Source organism: Procambarus clarkii, chromosome 39 (assembly GCF_040958095.1).
Source record: "Procambarus clarkii isolate CNS0578487 chromosome 39, FALCON_Pclarkii_2.0, whole genome shotgun sequence".
Lineage (NCBI taxonomy): Eukaryota > Metazoa > Arthropoda > Malacostraca > Decapoda > Cambaridae > Procambarus > Procambarus clarkii.
This window is the reverse complement of record NC_091188.1, coordinates 20,118,240-20,133,632: the sequence shown is the minus strand read 5'-3', so window position 1 is coordinate 20,133,632 and position 15,393 is coordinate 20,118,240.

The following is a 15,393-nucleotide window of genomic DNA, read 5'->3' as shown; positions in this document are numbered from 1 at the left end:
TAAGAAGCAATAAAATGTTTATTTTCAAAAACTAAGACAGTTTGGTTAGGTCGTGGTTTTCTATTCAGCTTTTCAGGTAAACTCAAATATTCACAAAATATTTGACAGTACGGTTATTGCTAAGTGAAAATAAGTACAATTCCTGACTGTTATACATAGTGCATAATTGCACTTATGGAGCTGTTACATTTACCTCCCCATTTTTGGACGACGGGCTGCAACATGAGGAACGGTGCTGTCTTGAACACGTGAACATGAGACGCTGTGCTGTCTTGAACACGTGAACATAAGGCGCTGTGCTGTCTTGAACACGTGAACATGAGCCGCTATGCTGCCTTGAACACGTTAACATGAGCCGCTGTGCTGCCTTGAACACGTTAACATGAGCCGCTGTGCTGCCTTGAACACGTTAACATGAGCCGCTATGCTGCCTTGAACACGTTAACATGAGCCGCTGTGCTGTCTTGAACACATGAACATGAGGTGCTGTGCTGCTTGAACACATGAACATGAGGCGCTGTGCTGTCTTGAACACGTGAACATGAGGCGCTGTGCTGTCTTGAACACGTGAACATGAGGCGCTGTGCTGTCTTGAACACATGAACATAAGGTGCTGTGCTGCTTGAACACGTGAACATGAGCCACTGTGCTGACTTGAACACATGAACATAAGGGGATGTGCTGCTTGAACACGTGTACATGAGGCTGCTATGCTGCCTTGAACACGTGAACATGAAGCACTGTTCTTCTTGAACAGGGAAACATGCTGCAAATAAGTGTAAACGTAACTGGTAGAGGGTTACCAGAGACTTGTCTCATTAACCTGCCACGTTGTTGTTTGCACTGTAACTTAATTGCTGGGTGCTGCAAGTGTTCTATTGCAGGTTGCGTCCCAAGTGAACACTCATATTGTTCAGTTAGTTCATTTACTCAGCCCGAATAAAGCCCGGTCGGTATTTATTCAGCCCGAAGCGACCACAGATAAGATTCTGCGGTTATACTGAGCGCGGCTTTAGACAGGAGTCTACGCTACACATGGCTTTTAAATTAGCAATCTTAAATGTGTCACTGGAAGGACATTACCGTAACGTGAGGATTGTTGTTGTAGTAGACTTAGTTCTTTGTTGAATAAATTGTTATTGTTGAAAAGAGAACGATCTTTATGTCAATACCACAACATTACTCTCCCAAATATATTCTGCTATGTCGAAAAGTTATGTGATCTTTTAATGAAGTCCTGCTTCTGGATTCGAACCTGATTCATAGCCACACACATCAAATTAAATTTGGTGTGAGAACTCGTGACCTACCATTATTATTGCACTTGCATTTAAGGAGGTCAACGACCTAATGGATAAGGATTTAACACTAATTGGTATCCCGGCATATTGCTCTCGCCCTTCTAGTGAATACATCTTAAAGTAGTAGCTGCTCTTGTGCAGTCCTTTCTGCTTGAGTTCAATCTCTAAGGTAAATAGAAAAATCTCAAACTAGTCAATCCTCCCCGGCCACGATACGATCCCAGCCCAAATCGCTCGTCTTACCACTTCGCCACGGGGACTGCATATATCAATGCTATGTCAGATATAGGTTGCATTCCAGCTGCATTGATCCCGTGTGTTTAAGGCCTGTGTGTCTCCTCCTGCTTGTGCGTTCCCAAGCATCTCACCCAAGCAACGGATGCTGCAGATTGTTTACCTAAACAGTTGCATTATCCACTTGTTGCTTACCGATTGCACAAGACTCTGGATTTTTGTTATGGCTGATTTATATAGTTCTTATCAGCATTAAATACATTTTATAGGAGTAAATTATAAGTTTAAGACGGATCTTAAAAAACTGTGCAATATAAAACTTGTGTGTGAAAATATGAGGCTCAATAAAATTATATAAAAGGTTTATTCTGTTTTCAAGGCAACTGTCAGTTTATTAAGGTTTTGTCCTCAGTTGCACCATCAATTTGTTTACTCTAGATAGAATCACTGAGTTTCCTCCACACTTCCTCTGCTGATAATATTGTTTTTCCTTCTTACTTTCATTACATCAAGTTTTCTCCCATTTCCTCTCTGCAGAAACTTTCTTCTGTCCCTGATTAGAAAAACTTTTTCCCTTTGCCAGCAAGATTTCTCTACCTCTCTCTCTCTCTCTCTTATTTTTTCTATATTTTTCCGAATCTGTTATTTTTGACTGGATGTCTGGCCTTCTGCCTGGCTTTCTGTCCGCCTCCCAGTATTCCCTATCCATCTCTCTCTCTCTCTCTCTCTCTCTCTCTCTCTCCTCTGAAGGAGGACATAACAGTAGAAGAAGTCACAAGGAAGTATGAGGTAGGGTTTAGTGAGCACTTCACACTGAGGCAGCAGGCGAGGCTGCCTGCCCAAACACTACGGTCCTGAATATCAATTTAACACGAGAGGTCTGTCATCAAAAAGCGATTAAGGAAATAATTAATGCACATATATTGGATTGAGTGAGTGAGAAGGACGGATGAGTTTGTTGAGTGAAGATGCATGTGGATGTGTGTGAACTCACCTAGATGTACTCACCTAGGGGTGCTTGCAGGGTTAAGCCATTGGCTCCTATCCTCTCCTTCTGAACGTTCTTAGATTAATGCAATTACTGATTGATTACGCTTTTATCATATTTACATTAAAAATTGTGAATCTAATTACCTTCAACGACCTCTATGTCTAACCTGTTCTACTTATTGACAACTTTAACACTGAACAAGTTCTGTCTGACGTCTCTGACACATTTGTCTCTCGCGTTTCAATCTATGACTACTTGTTGTGCTCTTTCTAGTTTTCAACAATGCTGATGTGTCTATTTTGTCAATTTCCCTTAGAATCTTATACATTGTTATCATATAATCCTTATCTGTCTTCTCCTCCCGTGTTGTAAGGTGTTCTCTAGTCTTTCCTCGTAGCTTAATCCCTTCAGCTCAGGAACGAGTCTCGCTGGATATCTTTGGAAGCATCTCTAGTTTCTCCTATTTTAAGTAACGGTTCCATGCTGAGGATGCATATTCCAGATGAAAGTCTCATATTCGCTGTATATAAGGCCGGAAAGCCCCTTTAACCATATGTTTTATGATACTCGGAGGTTGACCAGTATGCTACTTGCAGCTGTTTTTATTCTGGCTGATTTGGGGCTCTGTCGTCATATCTGGGAATATGTCCACTCCCAGGTCACCCAACCACTTGGGCTGGACGGTAGAGCGACAGTCTCGCTTCATGCAGATCGGTGTTCAATCCCCGACCGTCCATGAGGTTGGTCACCATTCCCTTCCCCCGTCCCATCCCCTACCCTTATCCTGACCCCCATCCAAGTGCTATATAGTCGTAATGGCTTGGCGCTTTTCCTTGACAGTTCCTTCCTTCCTTCTACTCCCAGGTCTTTCGCCTTTTCTAATTTAAAAATTTTCTTCCCACCAACCTACACTGCTGTACTGGTTTTGACACTCATGTTCCAATCCTCATAACTTTGCATTCGACCGTGTTATTTTATAGCAATCACTTTTCTTCTTGAGTATGTCAAAACCCGTTTGCAATGTCTCACAATCTATATCTGTCTTGACTCATCTCATCGGCTTTGCATCATCTGCAAATATTGATATGAAGGAGCCAATTTTCTATGTCAGGTTGATGGCATAATATAAATAGTAAGGGCTCTAGAGCCGACCCTCGTGGTACTCCGATCGTAGCCTCTCTCCACTCTGATGTTTCTGGCCTCACTGTAACCCTTTACTTCCTTACTGAGGGAATACTCTCTGACCCACACTAGGATTCTTCCCGATACACCAGTTCACCCAGTTGGGCTGGACGGTAGAGCGACAGTCTCGCGTTATGCTGGTCGGCAGTTCAATTCCCGACCGTCCAAGTGGTTGGGCACCATTCCTTCCACCGGTCCCATCCCTAAATCCTTATCCTGACCCCTTCCCAGTGCTATATAGTCGTAATTGCTTGACGATTTCCCCTGATAGTTCCCCTCCCTTCCCGATACACCAGTATCCTTCTCTATTTTGAGTAGAATAGTGCAGGACAGTATCGAATGGTCTCTGACAGTTGAGGAATATGCAGTCTGCCCATTCTTCCCTCGTTTGATTTCTGTCATCTTGTTACAGAACTCCAGCAATTTTTTCAAAAATGATTTTCTTTTAATAAAACCGTGCTGCCACATTAGAGATAAAATTGATCCGTTCTAAATGTTCTCCTAGCCTGCCTGTAATCAGTTACTCTAGAAACTTGCAGGGAATACTTGTTAGTGACACGGATCTGTAGTTTAATGGTTTCTGTCTTTCCCCCTTAGTGTAAATAGGCACCACACTAGCCCTTTTCCAGCCGTCAGACCGTTCTCCCGTTCATGGTGTTGATGGATATCAGGTCATTCTGTTCAGGAGTTCCAAAGCATATTGACGTTCCTTGATTTGGCTAAATCAAGCCGTCTCTGGGACTGCCAATGAAGTTCTCTATTGCTGCGGGTATTCCCGATTTGCGTCTGCAGAATCCTCATATCGTGTTCTCGTTAGTAGATGATATTAAACTAGAGGGACTTCAGTAGTGTGGATACAGCATAACTGATCCCACGTGATAAAGTGTTAAGCAGGAGTAATACACTGTTGAAATTTAGATCAGTGGAATCATATGTCTAAGTCGCATAAGTGCCTTGCATAACGCCATATTTGTAACTGTGCTGCAAGTGACTGCGATAAGCTGTATCGTCATTCGGGAATGAATTATATAAGAGCTAAGGACTTGAACTGTGTCAGCGCCGGTGCTATCATCCCACGTTACAGGGTGTGTCTCGCACAAAACTCTCACGGCACAGGGTGTGTAGTGTGTTATCACAGAGCCTTTCCGCGTGCACATATTAGCCACAGGCGGCATCTGTGAGGTGGGAGCCCATCGCCATAGCCGTGTTGACGCTGTCAGCAGGTCATCGTGCCTCGTTAGCGTAGTGTGGAAGACCTCGTTAGACGTAAGTGTTAAATTATCGCTTATTGCGTGTTACCTAGAGCTGATTGTCCGGTTAATTTAGATTTCACCTTACGTCTACAATGGCTGGAAATCTGTATAGTGAAGGTAGCTGTGGTAAGCCTCGCCCCGCCATCATCTGGTGTGGTGACGTCGAGGCAAGCGCGTGTTGTCTGATCATTACACACAAATTAGGGTCAATTGTGACCGCTTTGTTTAGTGTCACATTTGCTGATGAGTGTTATTTATTTCACATTGAATTAAGTCTGTGTGACTCGTTAGTACTCAGTATTGTTTAACAATTGTATTTATTCATGCTAAATATTTGCTCATTGGACAGATAGATAACATTGGTAATTAGTGTCCTGGTGACCAATTGTTGGTGTGTTATTATGTTATCTTCTACGGGAATTGTGATTGTTGATATATCATTGTTATGTACTTTGATATGTTACAATTCTGAGTCAAGATATAATGATCACTGTAAGTTCCTGTGCTTTCGAAAGAGAGCATTGTTATCAGTATACCGTGTATACCAGTCGATGACTCTTGTATTTGTTGGTGCTAAAGAGAGTTCCTCACGAGTTTTTCAATTAGATCACTTTGTTACCTTTAGCAAGTGGCAGAGACCAAGCTCTCATTATGTACTGAAGCCCCACCGGCCCGCGTCCTGCTGAGTGTGTCTTTGTTTACCATTGTGAAAATGAGGCTCTCTGTTAACGTAACGAACCTGTGTGTAATAATGCTAATTTATTTGAATAAATTAGTATTAAGTTACACACGCTTTCAATTAAACTGTTTTACCTATAATGCTCTCACATATAACTCAATATACAACTCCCTTGACCAGACCACACACTAGAAGGTGAAGGGACGACGACGTTTCGGTCCGTCCTGGACAGTTCTCAAGTCGATTGTGTCCTGGACCATTCTCAAGACAATCGACTTGAGAATGGTCCAGGACGGACCGAAACGTCGTCGTCCCTTCACCTTCTAGTGTGTGGTCTGGTCAACATACTTCAGCCACGTTATTGTGACTCATCGCCTGCATACAACTCCCTCATTTATTCAATGCTTCTTGACACATTCTCAAGGGAAGAGCTGCTTTACAATCTTCCGTCAAAACATTAATATTTGATGTAGTGAACCCTAACATTCTTCGCCCTCTTGCGAGGTTCGTTACGGCAGGACGATGACCAACTGGATGATTACGATATCATAGCGGAAGAGATTATGTCTTCAGGTTATTATCTCAGCCACTGGCGTGTCGGTGTCTTGTGGTAGCTCTACGGGAAGTCAGAGTAGACTCTTGCAAGTGCCACGAGCAGTTGCTGGTTCCTTGAGAACGCAGTTATCGCAGTGTGTGTGTGTGTGTGTATTCACCTAGTTGTATTCCCCTAGTTGTGCTTGCGGGAGTTGAGCTCTGCTCTTTCAGCCCGCCTCTCAACTGTCACTCAATACACTGTTACTAACTACTACTATTTTTTTTTACACACAAACACACACACGCCCAGGAAGCAGCTCATAATAGCTGTCTAACTCCCAGGTACTTATTTACTGCCTGGTAAAAGGGCCATCACGGTGAAAGAAACTGCCTGTATTTGTTTCCGCCGGCGCCGGGAATCGAGCCCCTGACAACAAGACTACGTATCCAGCGTGCTGTTCACACAGCCACCAGCGTCCATCTCTGTACTCACCTATTTGTGCTTGCGGGGGGGTGAGCTTTGACTCTTTGGTCCTGCCTCTCAACTGTCAATCAACTGGTGTACAGATTCCTGAGCCTACTGGGCTCTATCATATCTACATTTGAACTACCTAATGCATTCCACCTGTTAACTACTCTGACACTGAAAAAGTTCTTTTTAACGTCCATGTGGCTCATGTGGGTACTCAGTTTCCACCTGTGTCCCCTTGTTCGCGTACCACCATTGTTGAATAGTTTGTCCTTGTCTACCCGGTCGATTCCCCCTGAGGATTTTGTAGTGATCATGTCTCCCCTTACTCTTCTGTCTTCCAGTGTAGTAAGGTGCACGTCCCGCAGCCTTTCCTCGTAACTCATGCTTCTTAGTTCTGGGACTAGTCTAGTGGCATACCTCTGAACTTTTTCTAGATTCGTCTTGTGCTTGACAAGGTACGGGCTCCATGCTGGGGCCGCAGCCCCAGTGTTTGTGTGTGAGTGTGTGTGAGTGTGTGTGTGTGTGTGTGTGTGTGTGTGTGTGTGTGTGTGTGTGTGTGTGTGTGTGCTCACCTATTTGTGCCTGCATGATCGAGCATTGACTCTTGGATCCCACCTTTTTAGCCATCGGTTGTTTATAGCAATGATTCCTGTCCTATTTCTCTATCAAATCTAGTTTTAAAATTATGAATAGAGTTTGCTTCCAAAACCTGCTCCTTAAGTGCATTCCATTTTTCCACTACTCTCACGCTAAAAGAAAACTTCCTAACATCTCTGTGACTCACCTGAGTTTCCAGCTTCCACCCATGTCCCCTCGTTCTGTTACTATTCCGTGTGAACATTTCGTTTATTTCCACTCTGTCAATCCCAGTGAGTATTTTATTCATTCCTATCATATCCTCCCCTCTCCCTTCTTTTTTTCTAGTGTCGTCAGGTTCAGTTCGTACAGATGCTCTTCATATCCCTCGTAACGCTTGGACGAGCCTCGTCGCGAACTTCTGAACTTTTTTCCAATTTCCTTACGTGTGTCTTCAGGTGGGGAATCCATGATGGGGCGGCATGATCTAAGACTGGCCTCACGTAGGCAGTGTAAAGCACCCTAAATGCGTCCTTACTTAGGTTTTAGAATGACATTCTGACTTTTGCCAGTGTAGAGAGAATTGCTGACGTTATCCTATTTATGTGCACCTCAGGAGTTAGATTAGGTGTTACGTCCACTCCCAGGTTTCTTTCTCGAATCATCACTGGTCGGTAATTTCCCTTCATTGTGTACCGTCCCTTTGGTCTCCAATCACCTAATCCCATTTCCATAACTTTACATTTGCTCGTGTTGAACTCCAGTAGCCGTTTCTCTGACCATCTAATGCAATCTGTTCAAGTCCTCTTGGAGGATCCTTCAATCCTCATCTGACACAATTCTTCTCATTAATTTTGCGTCCTCCGCTAACATCGACATATAGGACTCTATTCCTGTAAACATGAAATTAACGTATATTAGAAACAGAACTAGTCCTAGCACCAAACCATAAGGTACTCCCCTCGTTATTTTCTTACGAAATAATCCATAAAGGAGTAAAAAGCATTACTCCTAACCAAAATATAGACCTGATCATAATCTACAAAACCAAGGAGACTACCGACCTCCTTATCAAAAACAGCCTGAAGCCAACGGAGAGCCCTTTACAGCAGTCAAACGTTGTATACATGTACACTTGCCCCCATGAAGGATGTAACCTTCTAAGTACATAGGTATGACGTCGACCAAGTTGACGAGGCGTTTGACCTGTCATCTTCAATCCGGTGCCCCCAGAAATCACATGAGACAAGCCCATGACATCACCTTAACAAGAGAAATGTTGAATAAAAACACTTGTATAATAGACAAAACCCAAGATGTAAGAAGATTTAAAATTTTTGAAGCAATCCACATAAAGGTAAAACAACCTACCATAAATACTCAAATTACGAAACTATTGACTCTACCCACCATGAGAGTAAGAACAAGACAAGAACGTCAAGATGCCAACATAAAAGACCCTGCTCGACAGACAGAGCCCACTATGCTTCATTAATCATTGTACGTACCTTATTTATCCTTAGCTTCTTTCCTCCTTCATGTGTACCCAATATACCTTTCGTTTACACCTGACCCCATTGTTCGATCAATTTGTATTCTCCTGACCCGCTATTAGTATAAAATTTAATGTTCTGTACTGTAACATCACTTGAGAATGATCCATGTAGGTTCGAAATGTCGTGCGATTTTATAACAAGTGTAATACATGCTTCAGTTATTCAATTTTTTTTCCTCACCTTGAAAACATCATGACTTTTGGTGAACTCTTCCAGACGAACTCTGATGCAAGAGCATTAGTAAGAGGGATAGAAGCCCTAAATCAGCAAATAGTAAATACGGAATATTCTGTCTTATTCAATGAGGCATGCATAAAAGAAAACCTGTTGCCAGGTATACACCATTATATATATAAATATATATATATGACTGAAAACTCACACCCCAGAAGTGACTCGAACCCATACTCCCAGGAGCAACGCAACTGGTAACTACAGGACGCTTATCCGCTTGACCATCATGACCGGACATAAGGAAGTGATAGCTGAAGCTATTTGAACCACTTCCCCGCCGGCACTCGGATGGTAATCTTGGGTTCACACTTGTGTTCCTCGCGTGTGCCCCAAAGAATGAGGTGATTTGATAAAATGCTATGCCCAAGATTACCATCCGAATGCCGGAGGGGAAGTGGTTCAGATAGCTTCGGCTATCACTTCCTTATGTCCGGTCATGATGGTCAAGCGGATTAAGGCGTCCTGTAGTTACCAGTTGCGTTGCTCCTGGGAGTATGGGTTCAAGTCACTTCTGGGGTTTGAGTTTTCAGTCGCATATAGTCCTCGGGACCATTCAGGCTTGTTCACATATATATATATATATATATTAGTATATTTTGGTAGCAGTCTTTCCTGTAGACATATTTTATTAAATATGACCGAAAAAGTAAGATTAATAATTCTAACACGAATTTTCTCAATCTTTCGCACATTATGCTTCACTGTTGGAGGTAAATTAAAAATCACTTCTCCAAAATTCATTTTTATTTCTAGTCTGACGCGACACGGGCGCGTTTCGTAAAACTTATTACATTTTCAAAGACTTCACAAATACACAACCGATTAGAACTTGCGTTTCCCTGATTTTATATCTACATTTGAGTGAGGTGGGAAGGGTGATGTGGCATTACATTTGAGTAAGGTGGGAAGGATGATGTGGCATTAGAGGATATTAATAGGGTATTAAAAGTATCAACACAAGACAGAACACGAAACAATGGATATTGAATAGAAGTGTTTGTAGAAAGCCTATTGGTCCATATTTCTTGATGCTTCTATATTGGAGCGGAGTCTTGAGGTGGGTAGAATATAGTTGTGCAATAATTGGCTGTTGATTGCTGGTGTTGACTTCTTGATGTGTAGTGCCTCGCAAACGTCGAGCCGCCTGCTATCGCTGTATCTATCGATGATTTCTGTGTTGTTTACTAGGATTTCTCTGGCGATGGTTTGGTTATGGGAAGAGATTATATGTTCCTTAATGGAGCCCTGTTGTTTATGCATCGTTAAACGCCTAGAAAGAGATGTTGTTGTCTTGCCTATATACTGGTTTTTTTGGAGCTTACAGTCCCCAAGTGGGCATTTGAAGGCATAGACGACGTTAGTCTCTTTTAAAGCGTTCTGTGTCGTGTCTGGAGAGTTTCTCATGAGTAGGCTGGCCGTTTTTCTGGTTTTATAGTAAATCGTCAGTTGTATCCTCTGATTTTTGTCTGTACGGATAACGTTTATATTAACAATATCTTTCAGGACCCTTTCCTCTGTTTTATGAGCTGTGGAAAAGAAGTTCCTGTAAAATAGTCTAATAGGGGGTATAGGTGTTGTGTTAGTTGTCTCTTCGGAGGTTGCATGGCTTTTCACTTTCCTTCTTATGATGTCTTCGATGAAACCATTGGAGAAGCCTCCAATGGGGGCTCCATGAAGGAACATATAATCTCTTCCCATAACCAAACCATCGCCAGAGAAATCCTAGTAAACAACACAGAAATCATCGATAGATACAGCGATAGCAGGCGGCTCGACGTTTGCGAGGCACTACACATCAAGAAGTCAACACCAGCAATCAACAGCCAATTATTGCACAACTATATTCTACCCACCTCAAGACTCCGCTCCAATATAGAAGCATCAAGAAATATGGACCAATAGGCTTTCTACAAACACTTCTATTCAATATCCATTGTTTCGTGTTCTGTCTTGTGTTGATACTTTTAATACCCTATTAATATCCTCTAATGCCACATCATCCTTCCCACCTTACTCAAATGTAATGCCACATCACCCTTCCCACCTCACTCAAATGTAGATATAAAATCAGGGAAACGCAAGTTCTAATCGGTTGTGTATTTGTGAAGTCTTTGAAAATGTAATAAGTTTTACGAAACGCGCCCGTGTCGCGTCAGACTAGAAATAAAAATGAATTTTGGAGAAGTGATTTTTAATTTACCTCCAACAGTGAAGCATAATGTGCGAAAGATTGAGAAAATTCGTGTTAGAATTATTAATCTTACTTTTTCGGTCATATTTAATAAAATATGTCTACAGGAAAGACTGCTACCAAAATATACTAATGTTAAAGTGCACGACCCAGCAGCAAGGAATCAAGCCTTCACGATAAAATATCGCCAGGATCTGATTCGTGATCAGATATACAAGGCAGAGAATGAAATCAAAGACAAAAAAACGCAACTACTTCATGCTACAAACGAGTGGAGAAATAGCAACATCGACCATAGTATCCGTACCCGCATTGAACAACACCTCGACATCCTCACAGACCAACATCACCTCAGCACTGAAACAAGGATTATCAAGAAACTAACAACATTATATGGAGGACCTATGGCAATTCCACGACCAAGAGATGGCTTCCTGAACCTTGCAGGAATTAACCTCACTGAGGACCAAGTCACTCTCCTAAATCTGGGCATAAACTGTCATGTTATGTCCAGACCGAGTGAAATGGCCCGGAAAGTGGAGTTGGAAATTCTGTTGGACGACATATTCGACCTCGAGACACAAAAGAAGGTCACTACCAAAGATACCTTACAAGCAGAACTTATTGCAGAAGGAGGAAAGAATCGAGGCAACTACAGAAGCACCATACTGTCCCCCGAGCTTAGAGCGGCAGCTAAAAGCCTTCGTGAGAACAAGGAGATAGTTGTCAGGAGAGGTGACAAGTCGCCAATATATGTCATTCTTAAAAAAGACGAATATCTGGCGAAAATGAACATCATACTCTCTGACCAAACTAAGTTCCAAAGGGTAACGAAGGACACTACAGCCGAATTAAAAGCAAAGGTCAACAAACTGATCGAAACTGTGAACGCCAAGAAATCCGGACTCCACCTGCCAAAGATCATTGGGGAATATAAACCTGGATATGCGTATGGAAATGTCAAGACGCACAAGCCTGGAAACCCACTTCGGCCAATCATTAGCCAGATACCCACACCCACGTACAGATTGGCGAAGCGACTCAACGGCCTGCTGACTCCTTATGTTCCTTGCGCCTTCAGCCTGAAGTCTCCAAAGGAATTTGTGGACTTACTGCGGGGCGCACGGGCCACAGGGATAAGAGCCTCGTTGGACGTAGAATCGCTGTTTACAAACGTACCTGTGGACGAGACAATCGGAATGATAGCCGACAGAGTGTATCGTGATCCAGCCTGTACTCCTCTTGACATGCCAGAAAGTATTCTGAGGAAACTACTCCAAGCTTGTACTAAAGAGGCACCCTTCTTGAGCCCGGATGGGCACATGTATAAGCAAGTAGATGGGGTCGCTATGGGTTCTCCCCTAGGTGTCCTGTTTGCAAACTTCTACATGGGTACCATCGAGCAAAAAGTCTTAGTCGACATGAACTTGAAACCGGCCATATACTGCAGGTATGTTGACGACATTTTTACACAGGTACCTGATGTCAGACATCTGCAGGAGCTGAAGGAGGCATTTGAGCAGAGTTCCGTGCTGCGTTTCACTTACGAGACGGAAAAGGATGGGAAGCTGCCTTTTCTAGATGTAACAGTCATGGAAAAGGGCGGAGGTTTCCACACTGCAGTCTACACAAAGGAAACAAACATAGGAATGTGCCTAAATGCCAACAGCGACTGCCCTGACAGGTACAAGAGGAGTGTTGTTAACGCATACGTCGACCGTGCTCTCAGCCACAGCTCAGAATGGAAGCAAGTCGACGAAGAACTCTGTAGGGTAAGGCAGGTTCTAGTCAATAACGGCTTCTCCAATGGTTTCATCGAAGACATCATAAGAAGGAAAGTGAAAAGCCATGCAACCTCCGAAGAGACAACTAACACAACACCTATACCCCCTATTAGACTATTTTACAGGAACTTCTTTTCCACAGCTCATAAAACAGAGGAAAGGGTCCTGAAAGATATTGTTAATAGAAACGTTATCCCTACAGACAAAAATCAGAGGATACAACTGACGATTTACTATAAAACCAGAAAAACGGCCAGCCTACTCATGAGAAACTCTCCAGACACGACACAGAACGCTTTAAAAGAGACTAACGTCGTCTATGCCTTCAAATGCCCACTTGGGGACTGTAAGCTCCAAAAAACCCAGTATATAGGCAAGACAACAACATCTCTTTCTAGGCGTTTAACGATGCATAAACAACAGGGCTCCATTAAGGAACATATAATCTCTTCCCATAACCAAACCATCGCCAGAGAAATCCTAGTAAACAACACAGAAATCATCGATAGATACAGCGATAGCAGGCGGCTCGACGTTTGCGAGGCACTACACATCAAGAAGTCAACACCAGCAATCAACAGCCAATTATTGCACAACTATATTCTACCCACCTCAAGACTCCGCTCCAATATAGAAGCATCAAGAAATATGGACCAATAGGCTTTCTACAAACACTTCTATTCAATATCCATTGTTTCGTGTTCTGTCTTGTGTTGATACTTTTAATACCCTATTAATATCCTCTAATGCCACATCATCCTTCCCACCTTACTCAAATGTAATGCCACATCACCCTTCCCACCTCACTCAAATGTAGATATAAAATCAGGGAAACGCAAGTTCTAATCGGTTGTGTATTTGTGAAGTCTTTGAAAATGTAATAAGTTTTACGAAACGCGCCCGTGTCGCGTCAGACTAGAAATAAAAATGAATTTTGGAGAAGTGATTTTTAATTTACCTCCAACAGTGAAGCATAATGTGCGAAAGATTGAGAAAATTCGTGTTAGAATTATTAATCTTACTTTTTCGGTCATATTTAATAAAATATATATATATATATATATATATATATATATATATATATATATATATATATATATATATATATATATATATATATATAGTAGTATATTCTGGTAGCAGTCTTTCTTGTATACATATCTTGTTAAATATGACCGAAAAAGTAAGATTAATAATTCTAACACGAATTTTCTCAATATTTCTTATGTTTCTTTTTACTGTCGATGGTAATTGAAAAATCAATTCTCCAAAGTTCATTTTTATTTCTAGTCTGACACGACGCTTGAACGCGTTTTGTAACAACTAATTACATTTTCAAAGACTTTAGTTTACACACACAACTGTAACCTGAAAACACTAAACAGAGTCATACTTATACTAACAATAAACATCTGATCCGTCTTACTTATGCTTGCATTTGGGTGAGGTGATATGGTGCAACAGTTTTGTATGAGGTGAACAAACGTGTAACAAATACTAGACAGAACACGAAACAATGGGTATTAATTGGATATGAGAGCATAAGAATGGAAGTAACTGCAGAGGGCCTATTGGCCCATATTTCTTCTTGATGCTTCTATATTAGTTAGGAGTCTTGAAGTGGGTAGAATATAGTTGTGCATTAATTGACTGTTGATTGCTGGTGTTGACTTTTTGATGTGTAGTGCCTCGCAGATGTCGAGCCGCCTGCTATCGCTGTATCTATCGATGATCTCTGTGTTGTTGGTTAAGACTTCTCTGGTGATGGTGTGGTTGAGAGAGGAGATTATATGTTCCTTTATGGAGCCCTGTTGTTTGTGCATTGTTAATCGCCTGGAAAGAGACGTTGTTGTCTTGCCTATATACTGAGTTCTTTGGGGCTTACAAATCCCAAGTGGGCATTTGAAGGCATAGACAACGTTGGTTTCCTTCAAGGCATTCTGCTTTGGGTTTGGAGAGTTTTTCATGAGTAGGTTGGCCGTTTCTTTGTTTTATAGTAAATCGTCAATTGTATTTTCTGTTTTTTGTCTGTAGAGGAAGCAAGACAAAAAACTGTCCTGTAGAAGGATGGGAAGCTGCCCTTTCTAGATGTAACAGTCATGGAAAGGAGCGGAGGCTACCACACTGCAGTCTACACTAAGAAAACAAACATAGGAATGTGCCTCAATGCCAATAGTGACTGCCCAGACAGGTACAAGAGGAGTGTTGTCAATGCTTACGTCGACCGTGCTCTCAGCCACAGCTCAGGATGGAAGCAAGTCGATGAAGAACTCTGTAGGGTAAGGCAGGTCCTAGTCAACAACGGCTTCTCTAATGGTTTTGTTGAAAACATCATAAGAAGAAAGGTAAAATGCCATGCAACCTCTGAAGAGTCAACTAACACAACACGTGTACCCCTTATTAGAC